The sequence below is a fragment of the Mirounga leonina genome, unplaced genomic scaffold, assembly GCF_011800145.1.
Source record: "Mirounga leonina isolate KUSES-001 unplaced genomic scaffold, KU_Mleo_1.0 Mir_165, whole genome shotgun sequence".
NCBI lineage: Eukaryota > Metazoa > Chordata > Mammalia > Carnivora > Phocidae > Mirounga > Mirounga leonina.
Window position 1 is genome coordinate 14,402,164 of NW_023270415.1, and position 15,926 is coordinate 14,418,089.

Genomic DNA, 15,926 nt, shown 5'->3' on the forward strand with positions numbered 1-15,926 from the left:
TTAAATTGCCCTTCGGATATTATGTATCTCACAGTCCACCAGAGGGTTTATGAAAGAGTCAGTATCTCCCCATCCTCACTAATAAATGAAGATTGTAAAGTGTCAAAGAGAGTTCTGTTAAAGTCTCTTTTCACTCATATTTTACCTTGGGTCTTACTAGCCGTATTCTAATTAAGGCAGTCAGGTGAAGTTTCTCCTGTTCCTGAGTGGAGTTGAATTCAGAGCTAAGAATTGTACATTAAAGGTATTTCCTGAGAAGAGTCTAAACTGTGCAGACATCTTTTATTTATTAAGTAGTATTTAATATGGATATTTTGAATGAGGCAGAATAAAGCCATTACATTCTTTCTTGTCAGATTAAGTGGTTATAAAACAGCTGTGAGCACCAGCTTAATGAATGTAGAAATTCTACTTAACTATTGATAGATTCCAATCCTCATTGTTTTTGTTATTAGCTGTTAAATGCACAATCATAGAAATTGGAGACACTTCTTCAGATATCCTGGTTTGGTTCACTTAATTAGAAGTTATCACATGTTGATCAATTTCCTAAATAACAATGATACAAATGTCAAAAAGCTTTCCATAGAAATAACACAGAATCAGAAATCTACCTTGTAAATGGTGATGGCACAGTCTACTGAAGAGATGCCATTTGCCTTGGCAGTTGCGTTTAATCATGCTTCTCAAATGTAGCCGGCTTTGCACAGACAGAATTAAGGAATTAAGATCCCTGCAAAGTGAAAAAAAAAACAAACACATAATTTTGATGTGTGAAATACACCAAAAGGGGTGGTGCATATTAAAATGAATTAGTAATTACATTTCAATCTAAATAACATGTGCCAAAGTCAATGAAAGATTGTTTTAGATTCTTCAATATACTGTTTTCCTAATCATTTTAATTTTCATTTCATGAGGTTAAAATAGAGGTAAATGAGTTAGAAAGGAGAGATGTATGATTACAAATTGCTATTATGGGATGTGAAATTTGCAAGATTATTAGTATGGGCAGGAGTAGAATAGCTTTCTTTCAGCATAGAGGGGCTGAAAGCATATGAAAAACCATGAGGCCATTAATGACCTATAGTATCACTCAGAATAACCACTGGAACAAGAAAATAAGTACAATTTTCCTTAAAGAATCATCATAAAATGTCTCCTGAGTAGAAACAGAACTCTAACCCTCTTAGTTAAAGGAAGAAAAATTAAATTTGCTCTGCAAAATAAACTCTCACAGGCTTAAAAGATACACACAGATAGCAGAATATTGAAATATTTTATTTATACACAGTCTCCATTTTACATGTGAATGTGGGCATCCTGAAGTGTTGATTGATGACTAGGAAGTGTTTTTCTGTCACTTCTAGCAATGACTTAAAATGACTTATAGAGGCTAGGGGGTAAGAACTCCTTTTTTCCTGTGCAAGGAAGAGTCTGTGAAACTCTTAAGTTATGGAAGCCACTGAGAGCAGTAAAGACAACATTTGGGAAGAAGTCCTCAGTCATGCTTAGAAACTGTGAACTTGCGGCACCTGGGTGGCTCAGTTGTTAAGCATCTGCCTTCGTCTCAGGTCATGATCCCAGGGTCCTGGGATCGAGCCCCGCATCAGGCTCCCTGCTCTGCCGGAAGCCTGCTTCTCCCTCTCCCACTCCCTCTGCTTGTGTTCCCTCTCTTGCTGTGTCTCTCTCTGTCAAATAAATAAAATTAAAAAAAAAAAAAAAAGAAACTGTGAACTTAGAAATGTCTCATGGCAAAAGTAATTGCCACAGTGAATATTTACATATGTGCAAAACTGGAAAGGTCTTTAATATCCAAGTAGGAAGCTTAGATAAAAATATGATGGTCCATCTTCCTGATGGAATTAATATAGGCATTTAAATTTAAGATTAAGGAGAATTTATGATGGCTTGGGCAAGTGCTACGAAAGGGGTAAAATTTCAACTATGTAAAAGCCTAAACATAATTGTAAAAACTACATATGTCAAAAAAGGCTGGAAGAAAATACAGCAGAGGTTTAACATGACTTGTTCTTCTGTGCACGGATCTTGGGTGATACTTTTTTATCTTCCTACGTTTCCAATGTTCCAAATTTTCTGTAATGAACATATTAATTATTTTTCTAATTTTATAATGCTCCCTCATTTGAAAAGGTCCTGTGGATCCCATGAGCAGGGACGTGGTAGACAAGAGTATAGTTATCACTGCCTCCTGCCTCCCACCCTTCCTTCGAGCCCCTTTTTCTGTGCTTCTTTTGACAAGTTTCATGTTTTCCTTGTATTTCTTTCCACAGGTCATGGTCCCATCCTTATCTGGAGGAAAATAATACAATTAATTTTTGTTCCTTCTTTCTTTAGCTGTCCTTTGTGTGGGGAATCAGTGCGCTCAAGTGAGATGCAAGTTGTGTTCACAAATAGAGTGACATTTACATTTACACCCAGTTGCAGTTGCTGTGCGCCCCACTTCCCCCTTTTTGTGGCTTATGGGCGCACCGGTGAGTCTCTTAGCTCGCAGACCTGTCTGTGACCCAGAATCACCTTGGGCCCCCTACCATATTGTCTCTCTCCTCAAGTTCCCCTTCTCAAAGATTCCCTTGAGGCCAGTGTCAGGAGCAGCCACCATGAAAATGCCACTCTGTGCTTAGCAGTGCCAATATCCCCAGAGTTGCTGATCCTCGGGTGTCAGAGCGATGCTGGTGTTGGGGAGGGAAAAAGGCCAGTGTAGGCGAAGCATAGAAGCAATCAGTGGTGTGGCACAAAGTAGGGTTAAGAGGGAGGCAAGCCAGTCACGCAGGACCTTCCAGACCAAGTTAATTAAGGATGTTGGGCTTTATTCAAGGGTCGCTAGGTAGCTCTTGCAAGATTTTAAGCAGGGGAGAGTGATGTATCTGATGTGAGAAGTAAATGATGGCTCTGGCTATAGTCCACATGGCTCTGGCTATAGTCCACGTCCTGTGGGTTATGACATGTGGACGCTTCCCACAACTTCCAAGAAGGCTCTGTGAAGCACAACTTGCAAATCACAATTTGCAAGGGAGGCAGCCCATGTTAGGAGGCTGGTAGGACAATTACAATGCAGCTCCAGCTTCTCCATTAGTATAATTTTGATCCCGCCTAGCCCATGCTTTCACTTCTTAAAAAGATCAAACTGAGCAGGTATTTGAGCCTGGAAGCAAGAAAGCAAATTAAAAATACCAGCATCATTTTGGTTAACGACTAGATTTCCTTCAAGTGTCTCTGCACTTCAGCATTCATCCTGAATTAAAAAAAAAAAAATGTATCCAGCACACAGATTGTTCCCCCTTGAGTTACTCTGGGTGTCAGACTTGGCAGTCTTCATACTCCATGCAATCTGATGCAGACTCATTAACATTTGTACTTAGCCACATGGATTCAAATGCTGAGTGTTCGGAACATTTGCAGGCAGATGTTATCAAAGATGTTCTCTTTTCACAGTTTCCTCTGTTCATTTGCATTGAACAACCATTGCCACCAAACATGAGGTGCAGTCTACAGAGAAGCGTTTTTGTTTATTTGTTTGCTGCCAGGTTATGAGCATGTGCTTATGTTGGGGAAGCATTTTACTTTGCTGCTTTGAATGAACTATTGTTCCAATCCGGGTTTATTGTTGCTTACTCTGTTGGGAAGCAGGTATTATTAATAGGGGGGAAAGACTTTTTTGCTTACATTTGGATGATGATTTTAATAGAAAGATGTTCCGGACCCACTTTTTCAGCGAATTCTGCCTTTCTCTTTGTAGCTGGGATTGGGTGCTCTACCTTTTCTAAAATGTGCGTTTTGTTTACTGCTTTCGGCCATTCCAAGGTCAGGGCAGTTCTTGAATTAGGAAAACATCATTATCTGTAATATTGATTTGTCAGTCTTCTTAGTTACCTTCCATACTGAACACTGAAAGGACCCAGAAGATAAATACCAAGGACAGAATCCAACCCAAACTAAAGGTGTCCTTCAGGTGTTAATTTTATGACTTCTTTGGTCTTGTTCAGAAATTAATGTCAGTCAAAGGATCCTTGTTCAACCTCCACTGGGGATGAAAAGCTGGTCAAGATTCAGAGAAAATGTGCAGCTGACAAGGCATCATTTTTCAGTGGATGCGGTAGGAATCCGTTTAGCCAATATATTGACAAGTGTGTCACTTCTGCGCAGTCTTAGAAAATAAGGGTCCCTCCTGCTGTCCTAAGCCATAGTCTAACTCCGCTTTTCATTCAGTCCTTTCCCATCTCCTTTCATTGCCCTTAGGTCTCCTTCATCTTCATACTGGCTAGTTTCATTTTTCTCCCGGCTGGTTACCTTGCCGCCTGTGTACACGTTCATGCTTGCTCCCTGGCTCTTCAGTAAATTTCTCATGGCTACCCTGTCTCTCCTTTCTTTTTTTCATCAAGAGAGAGCTAAGGACTGTGCAATAAAGATGGCAATGACATATTTTCACCCTCAGACTTTTTTTACTCTCTTGACATGCAGTGTTCCAGAAAGATTAATCTGGCCGGGGGGTGCCACAGGCAGGCAGATCAGTTTTGTGGCTATTGCAAGAGTGTATTAAGTGTGAGGCAATAAATGTTTGCCCAAAACTTCAGTTTCAAATATCCTGACTTATTTCAGAACTTCCATGACTTTCGCACATTTTGCTCTCTAAATCACCCTTAATGCTGAAATATGTTCTCTTGTGTTCTTCCATTCTGAAGGCTTCATCTGGATCTGGTGATAATTAGTCAACACACTAAGTTTGGTTTATCTGTTTTCTGTTCTGTTTCTATTTTGTTTTTACCTTTTGTCATTGTATCTACAGTTTTAAATACAGATAATCTATAGTTTAGGTCTCACTGGTTCAAGCAAAGGGTGATGCTTTTTATTTAAAGTAGCACGCAATCTAACTGATAATGAAGAATTGAGCTCCCTACTATTTTTACTCACTATAGCTGTGGTATTTTGTTTTGTGTGTATTTTGCTTCTTCTTGGTATGTGTTCCTATCTCATTAGATAACTCACTTCCCCCAAGTCCTCATTATAAATGTGTTTAATGAGAGTTAATATATTTACGGGGTACCTGGGTGGCTCAGTCTGTTAAGCTTCTGCCTTTAGCTCAGGTCATGGTCCTGGAGTCCCAGCATGAGCCCCACATCAGGCTCCCTGCTCAGCAGGGAGTCTGCTTCTCCCTTTCCCTCTACTCCTCCCCTGCTCGTGCTCACTCTCTCTCTCTCAAATAAATAAAATCTTTTAAAAAAATAAAAAGAGTTAATATGTTTACGATGTTGTCTATTAGTGAACAGAGTATAACTCTCCATTTATTTGGGTCTTTTATATCTTTCAGTAGGGTTAATAAGTAAAGTTTTAAAATAAAAATTTTTCTCTATAATGTCTTATGCATTCATTATACCACAATTGCAGTAATTCCTAGATATTTTGTCCTTTTGCTAGTTTGAATAGTATCTTGCTTTCTGTTTTATTTTCTATATGGTTATTCCTGGTGTAGAAGAATTTTTTAAAGTTGATCTCATATCCAACAACTTTCCAGAACTGTCTCATTATTTTTAATAATTTATCTGTTAATTCTATTGGATTTTCCTTGTAAAAGAACATATATTGGTCAATAATGACTATTTTATCTCTTTTTTTTCCATTCCTTATACCTTTCTTTTTTATCTTATTTCACTTTTTAGGACCTTCAGTACTATGTAGAAACAAATAACATAAAGTAAAATAAAATAAAATAAAATAAAATAGATAAGGAACATCTTTGCCTCATTTCCTCTTTTAAAAAATATGCACCACTGCTGTATATTTATGAAAATTGTTAGGAGAGTGAATCTTAAGAGTTTCCATCATAAGAAAACAATTTCTTTCTTTTCTTTCTTTCTTTCTTTCTTTTTTTTTTGTATATGAGATGATGGATGGTAACTAAACTCGTGGTAATTGTTTCATGATATATGTAAAGTCAAGTCATTATGCTGTACACTGTAAACTTATATAGTACTTTCTATCAATGTTATGTCAATAAAACAGGGGAAAAAATGTACCAAAGGTGGTCCATTATGTTTGTGTTGGTTTTTGGTGCACTGCCTTTATCAAGTTAAGGAATTTCCCTTTAATTTTACTTTTCTCAGAATTTTATTTTGATACTGAATTTCATCAAATGCCTTTTATCTAAGAAAATCCTATATTTTTCCCACTAATTCATTAGTTTGATGAATTGAATTGATAGATATTCTGACAGTAAAACATGCTTGTATCCCTAAATTAAATCCTACTTGTACATAATGTGTTATTTTTGTTAAATTGATGTAGAGGAGCTAATTTATTTAATTTGGATTTTCATTCACACTTGAGAAATGTCCATACAAATTCTTTTTTTCTTCATTATCCAGTTTGTATTATTTGTCCCCTGAAAGTTCAGTAGAATTCTTTGTAAAATTGTCTGAGCCTTGGATCTTTTTTGGTGGAAAGAAAATGTTTAATTCATATTTCAATTTTTCAATAGTCATTGTCATATTCATTAGACACCAATGTTACCAGTTTTGGCATTTGGTATTTTCCTAGAAATGTATCTTTTAAAAAAGATTTTTATAGTTATTGGCATATGGATGAAGGTCATATTATTTTAAGCTCTTATATCTGGAAGTATTTCTTTTCTTAATTTGTTTACCTAGATCTTTTCACCTCCCATCTACATTTGAAAAAAAGTAGTAACAGAAATTTGTCTAACTTAGTATTTTCAAAAAATCAGTTTTGTTTGTTCATCTCTTTGAATTGTTAGTGTTTCTTGGTTATGTCACTGATTGCTGACTTTAATTTTATTTTCTTTTTATTTCTTTGGCTTTATTGTCTTTTCCTCTTCTTGTTTCTTAACGACTGAGCCACCCAGGCGCCCACCTCTTCTTGTTTCTTATCTTATGTGTTTTCATTTCCTTTCGTTTTCCGATAAATCCATTTAAAACTGCAATTTTTCTGTGCCCCTTGTTAGGGGCAAATGTGTCCCACATTTGTCGATGTGTAGTTTTTTTGTCATTTAGCTTTAAACTGTTTCTAATTTCCCATGCTATTACCATTTTAGCTTATTTACTTAGTCATAAGTCTTAGTTACAGATATATACAGTTTTTAGTTATTTTTTTATTTATTTCTAATTCCTATGACTAGTGAATATAATACATATGATATCAATTCTTTGAAGTTTACTGAGGTTTCCTTTGAGAGTAATTTCACCATTGACTTTTGTGTGTGTTCCATACATACTTAAAATGTTTATTCTGCTTGGTATAAAATTATGTATGTATCTGTTAATTTAAGCTTATGAGTCATCTTATTCAAGAGTTTTAGACGTTTTCTTATTCTTTTATCTTTATCAGTTTCTGAAAGAGTTGTCCTCAGAATCTCAATCACAGTTGTTCATTAATTTATTTTTCCTATAGATGTGATAATTGATGCAGTTTTGTGTCAGTATAGACAAATGCATACATATTTATGATATTAGGACCTTTTCACTTATGATTTTTTCTGGTAATATAGTCTTTCATTGTGGCTTTTGATTTACTTTTTGTCTTAAAATCCATTTTGTTAGTTATTTTAATTACCACTACAATTGTCAATTAGTTCATATTATTTTCTTACTTTATCATTTTCTGTCTCTCCTCCCTTTATTTTTAATTCTTTCTGCATCTTTTTGTCACTAATGTGTAACTCTTACAGGTAATATTGTTAAATCAATTTTTTAAGCATCCTATCAAAGAGTCACTATTTTTTTTAAAAGACTTTATTTATTTATTTGACACAGAGAGGGAGAACAAGCAGGGGGAGGGGGAGAGGGAGAAGGAGAAGCAGGCTCCCCACGGAGCAGGGAGCCCAATGCAGGCTCGATCCCAGGACCCTGGGATCATGACCTGAGGAAAAGGCAGATGCCCAACTGACTGAGCCACCCAGGTGCCCCCAGAGAGTCACTATTAAACAGTTTTATCCATTTATATTTATGTTAATTTTAGTTATGTTATAATTTATTTCTATTATATCAGATTTTTCTATTACATACAAAATAATTTTTCTTTCTTCGAAGTGGTAGAATTTCTTAGTTGTAGAAATTATGTTTGCTTTTTACCTTTTTGTTAATTAGACCTAATGTAATGTATTTATGGTTCTTTTACCATACCAGTATCTTGCATATATCATTATGTACGTCTTCCCTCTGGAAGAGATATGTATCCCGAGACACTGTCTTTCCTCTATTGACCCTCTTTTCCCAACTATCACCCTTAATCCCCATGTTGCATATCATCTACAACAGCACTGTACAACAGAACTTTCTGTGATGATGGAAACATTCTGTAACTGTGCTACCCCATACAGGAGCCACTAGCCACATGTCTGTTGAACACTCAAAGTATGGCTACTATGACTGGGGGAGGGACTGAATTTTTAATTTAATTTAATTTAAATATCCAAATGAGGCCAATGGCTCCTGTATTGGATAATATAGTTTAAATAAATTGTTTCTGGATATTTATGGATATAATTTTTTTCCTTGGTAGATGGAGCAAATTTTTATTTAGACCATGGTAAACTTTATTTATTCATTCATCCTTATTTTCCATATTTTCTAGTACCTTTTTGAATTTATTTCTCTTCTTGTTGGTTTACCTTCTTCAAGAATGCTTTAAAGAGTATTTTGCTGTGGAAGAAATTCTCAGATGTAGTATACTTGAGAATGACTAATTTTAACCCTGTGAATTGTAGGCTTAAGTCTTCTTCAGTGCTTTAAATATAATTTGTATATTTCTTGTCTACATTATTGCTATTTTGTAGTACAATGTCAATTTGAGTTATATTTTCTTTTTGTTGGTAGTATTCTCCCTGGAAGCTTTTAGAATTTTCTCTTCGTCTGTGGTATTCTTTAAATTTACTATAATATGACTTGTTTGGATTATTTTCTTATCTAATCTGTCATTCTGTGAGCCATTTTGAGGTTTTATATCTTTCTTTAATTTTGGAACATTGCTGATTATTAATCAAATATATTTAAATATTAAATATGTTTAAATATATTGTCTCCCCTCCATTATTTTTTTCTTATTTTCCAACTATTTTTTATAGTGTAGACATATGTATTTTCTCCTCCATAGCCCTTCTTTTCTTTCCATCTCTTTGACCTCCTGATGCTTTCTACTGTAATTCCACCACCTGACCATTTTCAGCTGTGTTCTTTTGCCATCCAACTTATCAAGTTAGGTCTTTATTTTGACTATTATATTTTCACACCTGTTCTCTCCAGTTAGTTCCTCCTTTAAACTATTTACTTTTACCTCTTGTTTTTATTATCCTCACTTATATCTTTGAGGATACTTTTTATGCTTATTAAAAATTATTTTGTCTCTCCTCTACTATTTCTGTTTCCTCTTATGAAGGTTTTCTTACTTATTCATGTTTACAGTTTACAGAGATATTTTTTTACATCAGGCACTATTTGATAGGTATTGGGATAATGTTTTTAATACACACAGCAAAGCTACAAGATAAATATTAAAAGTATTCCTATTCGGGCGCCTGGGTGGCTCAGTTGGTTAAGCGACTGCCTTCGGCTCAGGTCATGATCCTGGAGTCCTGGGATTGAGTCCCACATCGGGCTCCCTGCTCAGCAGGGAGTCTGCTTCTCCCCCTGACCCTCCCCACTCTCATGCTCTCTCTATCTCATTCTCTCTCTCAAATAAATAAATAAAATCTTTAAAAAAAAAAAAGTATTCCTATTCTACCCATTAGGAAACTCTGCATAAAAAGATTGAATAGCTTGTTCACATTCATGCAACTAAATGAGTAATGAAACAAGGATTAGAACACTCACATTCAGGGGCGCCTGGGTGGCTCCGTCTGCCTTCCGCTCAGGTCATGATCCCAGGGTCCTGGGATGGAACCCCCCATCGGGCTCCCTGCTCCGCGGGAAGCTTGCTTCTCCTTCTCCCACTCCCCCTGCTTGTGTTCCCTCTCCCGCTGTGTCTCTCTCTGTCAGATAAATAAATAAAATCTTAAAAAAAGAAAATGAACACTCGCATTCTGACTCTACTAACACCCTTATACTGTATTATTAACCACTATAATATATTCAGAGGGATAAAGTAGATATATTCCTCTCAATAACCATAAATATATAATAAAGGGAATAAGAAAGAGGGTTACTCAGGGCTTATACCTAATGATTGAGTCATTTGGAATATTTGGAGCTTGAGTTGTTATTTTTCATGAAGACTGGGTATGGAATTATCAAGTGATAAAGGAAATAGAGTTAATAATATTTGATTTCTAGCAATATGCCAAGCATTACTTTAAGCATTTTACATATGCCCTCAGAAGTAAATGATGTTATTATATCCACCTTTTTTATAAACAAACAAAATGGAGCCCTAGAGAGGTTAAAGAAGTTGTCCAAGGCCACATAGTAAATGCTAGGGCTGAGATTTGGACTTGGAGCATCTGGTTCTTGAGTGCATTCTCCTATTGTTGCTTTACTTGTTCTATTATACAATTACACAGAGCTGAGAAGAGGCCGTAGAAGTTGGGGAGGTACCAAGAAATCAAGGAATGAAACAGAGGAGGCAGATTAAGAATAGAGGCTAAGGATAGTGGCAGTCCTATTTTATACTGGCCTTCCCGGTCTTTGGCCTCTGCAGTCCTTTCTCTAGTCTTCCATATGGTTTCCCCTTACCCCAGGAAAAATCTACCCTCAAAATGGGAACTGAAACAACCATTCATATTGAAGTGTGGGGTCTGGCGAGTTAGCTATTTCTTCTGAGTCTAATGGTGAGAGACTACAATAGAGGAAAATTATAGACTCCAGAGCATTTCAGGCCTATAGATAGTTGTGCTTGATAAGCAAGAAACTGAAAACCATACATTACAACTTACCTTTAAAGAGATGAGTAAAGGAAATGTTGTGACAGCAATTCAGAGTGGCAAGAAGGTGATGAGGTGTTAACAATAGCAATTGGTAACTTACAGGCAGTGACAACTAAGTATCCTGAAAAGGTTTTCTGTTCTGGTCTGAGTTAAAATGCTCATATGCGTTCGTTATGGTTGCTGATTTTAAGATTTGACCTTAAGTCAGAGAAATTTAAGTGAAACTAACAAAATGCTTTTGATAGTTGCTGAGTCAGCTGACAAAAGTTTATGTAAAATGGTCGTAGAGTCTTTCTTAATAATAGCATAAAGAAGAGATCTTAGGCATATGATTGTGGCACTTGAGATGCAGCTAGTGTGTGTGACATCAAGATCCGGACACATGGCTAGCTTTTACTGGTTTTCCGTAAAAATAACAAATTATTAAAACATATGTCAAACTTAATTAATAAAACTTGTATTATTTTCTTTAGTTTTTCTTTTTTTAAATTGAAGTATAATTGACATACAATATTCTGTTGGTTTCAGGTGTACATGATAGTGATTTGATATTTTTAGACATTACAAAATGATCCCCCTGATAAATCTAGTTACCATCTGTCACCATACAAAATTATTACTATATTACTGACTGCATTCCCCATGGTGTACTTATTTATTTTATAACTGGAAGTTTGTACCTTTTAATCCCCTTCACCTACATTTAATACATACCTTTTTTTTTAATTGTGGTAAAATGTACCTAATATAAAATTTACCATTTTAGGCATTTTTAAATGTACACTTCAGTGGCATTAAATACATTCACGTTATTGTTCAACCACTATCAACTTCCAGAAGTTTTTCGTCTATACAGTTTTTTAACATAGCTCTAAGGTCCTTGTTGCTATTTGTGATAACAGATAACTCATTGGAAACATGTGCATTCATTTATATTCAGATGAAATTATGATCCAGAATTATAATTCAGAAGCTCTGTACCCTGTAAACAGTAACTCTCTATTACCCCCTCTCCCTAGCTCCTAATAACCTCTATTCTACTATCGATACTTGTGAATTTGATTATTCTAGGTAATCTGGTTTATTCACTTAGCCTAATGTCTTTAAGGTCCATCCATGTTGTCGCATGTGTCAGAATTTTCTTCCTTTTTAAGGCCAAATAATATTCTATTGTATGTATATATATATATGCATTTTGTTTATCCATTCATCTGTTGATTTGGGTTGTTTCTACCTTTTGGCTGTTGTTAGTAATGCTACTATAAACATTAGTGTGAAAGGTTTTCTTTTTATGCATATGATTTGGATATCTAAAAAATATATCTTTTGGCATTAGTGTAAATTGACAAGACATGAAAATAATGCTTTGTGTTACTAGGGTGCCATTCCTGGTGAGATATTTGAAGTATTTTGTGAGTATCAGTTATAGTTAAGATGACTATATAATTTATCATTCAAACCAGGATGACAACAGAAAATAGTATGATTTTAGTATGAGAAAATAGGCATTAATCAGGACTGTCTCAAGCAAACCAGGCCATGTAGTCCTCTCATCTTTTGAGAGGTAGTTGAATAGAATCTTTAGTTTCTATTACCTGTGGCTGATAAATGTGAAATGGAATTATTTTACTTAATCTCATTGGAAAGTGAGGTCTATTAGGAAGTATGGTTAGTAATGTTAAACCGTTAAGATTCTATTTAGTGAAATAAAGTCTAATTCATCTATTTCCTTTGAGTTAACCACTTATAAATTCCTTGTTTTTTGAGGAAGTGGTGATTATTAATAGAGTTGACATCAAACAGATATGTCTAGGTATCTGTTGTTTTCCATTGCTAGCACTTTTGTCAATAGCCCAAATACTCTCCATGAGAAAAGAGTAATTGGACACAATATAAAATAATCTTGTGCTTTTGGTTTTTTTAATTCTCTGACATGGACACAGCCAACTGATGCACATAATAAAAGTCTAATAATTATTTTTAAAAGTAATGAATAATGTCTGGCTCTCATGATTTCTCCCTTCATTCATCAGAAGCAGAAATTCAGAGATTCCAGTGATCCATTGATCCTGGTAGCCAATTTGGTTTCCCCCCTTTAAATGTCCAGAGTATAGGGAGGGAATCCTGATTATATCTATATGATGAGTCTTCCAAGTCAAATGGAAATAAGATAATTAAATCCAGCATCTTTAATTCTTTGGTAGAATTACTATGGGTTAATACTGTTTGGTGGAGGGATGGAAAGTATTAGGTGTTACTTTTACTAATGAAAGGAAATAATCTTGGTAAGTTAACATAAGGGAAAAACCTAGATTTCTCAAAATTTTGAATTTCAGAATCTAAGACATGAAGTTTTATAAATTTTATTTCATATAGAAATCATTATTGGATAAAGATAGAAAATTGTGAATTGCTTTTTTGAATCTATTAATAAATGGATAAACTTATAATTAATAAATTGCTTATTATATATGATAGTTATTATATATAAGATAATATAACTATCTTTTCTCTGTGACATGCCACATTTACATCTAGGGTGAGTTTTTTTAATAAAATTTTTTCCACAAAAACAAAGGACACCCTATAGTTAAGTTCTGCTAAGTCTCTCATATTTCAAGATGATCTCTAAATAACATTATTTTTAGGAAACCAGTTTAGACAACTTTGCAAGTATTACTCAAGTAAATATTTGCATATCATGGTTATTTTATATTGGGACATACACCATATTATTAACTTTCTTAGAAGTTTTTATTTTATAAATACTTCAAGTTATTGTTTGACCTGATCTCCAAATTATTCCTTTCTTATGAAAATTAACTGTGATATTTAATAGAGAGTGCAAACCATAATTTCATCTGAATATAAATGAATGCACATGTTTCCAATGAGTTATCTGTTATCACAAATAGCAACAAGGACCTTAGAACTATGTTAGAAAACTGTATAGCTGGAATTGAACTCTGCAGTCTCACTTGCTCTCAAGAGAACATCATCCTTTCCAAATCAGTGTCACAAACTCCAAAAGACCAGGGGAGTATGAGCGAGGGGTGTGCAGAGTGGTAAACACAGGGGCCAGTACACAGATGATGGACAGAAATACAGCTCTCAAGGAAAGCAAAATCAGATGCTTTATTACAGCTAAGGACAAGGAAGAGCATACGGCTTTCAAAAACTGACTTTTCTGCCAGTCCCATACAAGTCTTACAAAGAGATGTGGGACAAGTCAACTGACTGAAAAGAACATTTTCAGGACATCTACATTTTCAGATCATTTCAACTTCAAACAGTAGACCTTTTCCTTTGAGGTTCAGCAGTGGAGTTAGCGTAGTCCAGAAGCTCAATGTTGGATTTGCAAATACAGTTTATTTTACAGAAATTCCACATTATAAACAGCAAGCACCTCCCATCCCACCCACCCTTTTCCCTTCTCCTCCCCCCTTCCCATCCCAGTCTGGCTGGGTGAAGACCATTCTCTGCAGAGAGGGAGCAGTGATGTGGCCCTGCTGCTTTGGAGGGAGATTCAAGAGACCACCAAGAAGGAGGAAGAGGACGAGGATGACATGAAGGAATTGTAGAACAGGGCTGGATCCATTGAACTGGTCCAGTGCCGGCTGTGTATATGCGGGGCAGGCAGGACGTGGTGCAGGCAGGTGGGCTTTGATGTTAAGGTTATAGAGGGAATATTTGGCAGAGGGACTGTTTCAGGTCCACTAATTTGCAGCACATTCTTGTCTAGTTCCTTCCGTCGTAGTGCTAAGTCTGCCAGGAGGTCATCTTCATCCAACTCTTCTCCAAATCCTCCAGGTTTTGAAATAGCTGTTGAAATCTCCTCCTCAGGTTCCTGCTGGTCAGCAATGCCCTGCATTAACTCTTCAACTTTATCAATGTCTGTGTTGTCATAGGCAGCCTTAGTGGCCTTGGCGGAATAGTCCATGTTCTTGAGCACCTCCGTGTCACTCCTGACGCTCTCCAGGGCCTCTTGCTGAAATTCGATGGTTGTAGTGTGCCCTTGATCTCCACCACCAGCTGCTTTTCATACCTCTTCTTGCGCTCTAGCACCCAAAGGGCTGCCCGCTTGTTTTTGGAGCTGTGTTTCTTGGCAGCGATCCGCTCCTCCTGAGTCTTTATCTCCAGGAGTTCCTGCTTACTTAGCCCAAATTATCCCTTTTTAAATAAGTTGTCCTATGGATTCATGAGGCTTTATTGATAAAGGAAAAATATGTATGTAAATGCTTTCCTCACTTGTTCATACACTCAAAGCATTTTTGGAAATTATGTAGTGAACTCACTCTGTATGTCTCTGTCTCTCTGTCTCTGCCCCTCTCTGTCTCTTTCTCCATATATATATATTTTTTTCATATTGCTTACTTATTTATATATATAAAATATGTGTTATATATAATGTAATATGTACATTTTCTCAATTTCTAAAATTTCTCAATCAATTTCTCAATTTCTAAATCAAACTTAAGGCTACAAAATTAGCCATTTATGTAACACAGATAGATGACAATTTGACTATTGAGAAAGACAGTTGAAGAGAATAGAACAGTTTTTAAAACTCAACTTGTAAATAAGTGACTGAGTTGTGCAATGATCCAGCCGTTCGTGCATATACTGAAATGAGATTATTTTTCTCAAAACTGGTCTTTGAAGTCAATTTAATAAATATAAAATTATCAAAGATGAACCAGCCCTAAAATTTGATGTATAAAAACAAACAAACAAAGCCAGATTGTCATCTAAAATAAAATATCATTTAACTTTCTTTGCCTGAGTTACCAGATACTATTTTGGAAAATCAAAGCTAGTGGGGATCATGTATTCACCAACAGCTTATATACTAGAATTTTGTAAAGTTTACCTATAATGATTTCTATTTTGCAGATGAGAAGCTGGTTCAGAGAGGTTCAATAACTTATTCAAGGTCAGGGTCTCTTAAGTGGGGGAGGCAGAACTTGATCGTTGTTGGTTTGATCTTGGCACTCATAGTGTTTGCTCTACCTCATAGTGTCTACTTGGAAGGATG

At 35.7% G+C, this 15,926-nt stretch overlaps 1 protein-coding gene and 1 pseudogene across 1 annotated transcript in view; one reads left to right on the top strand and one right to left on the bottom strand.

The window, feature by feature from the left end:
• NKAIN3 (sodium/potassium transporting ATPase interacting 3) overlaps positions 1 to 15,926 on the top strand; it is a 626,030-nt gene that overhangs the window by 186,072 nt on the left and 424,032 nt on the right. The gene's annotated exons all lie outside the window — the stretch shown is intronic.
• LOC118015351 lies at positions 14,418 to 15,906 on the bottom strand (annotated as a pseudogene).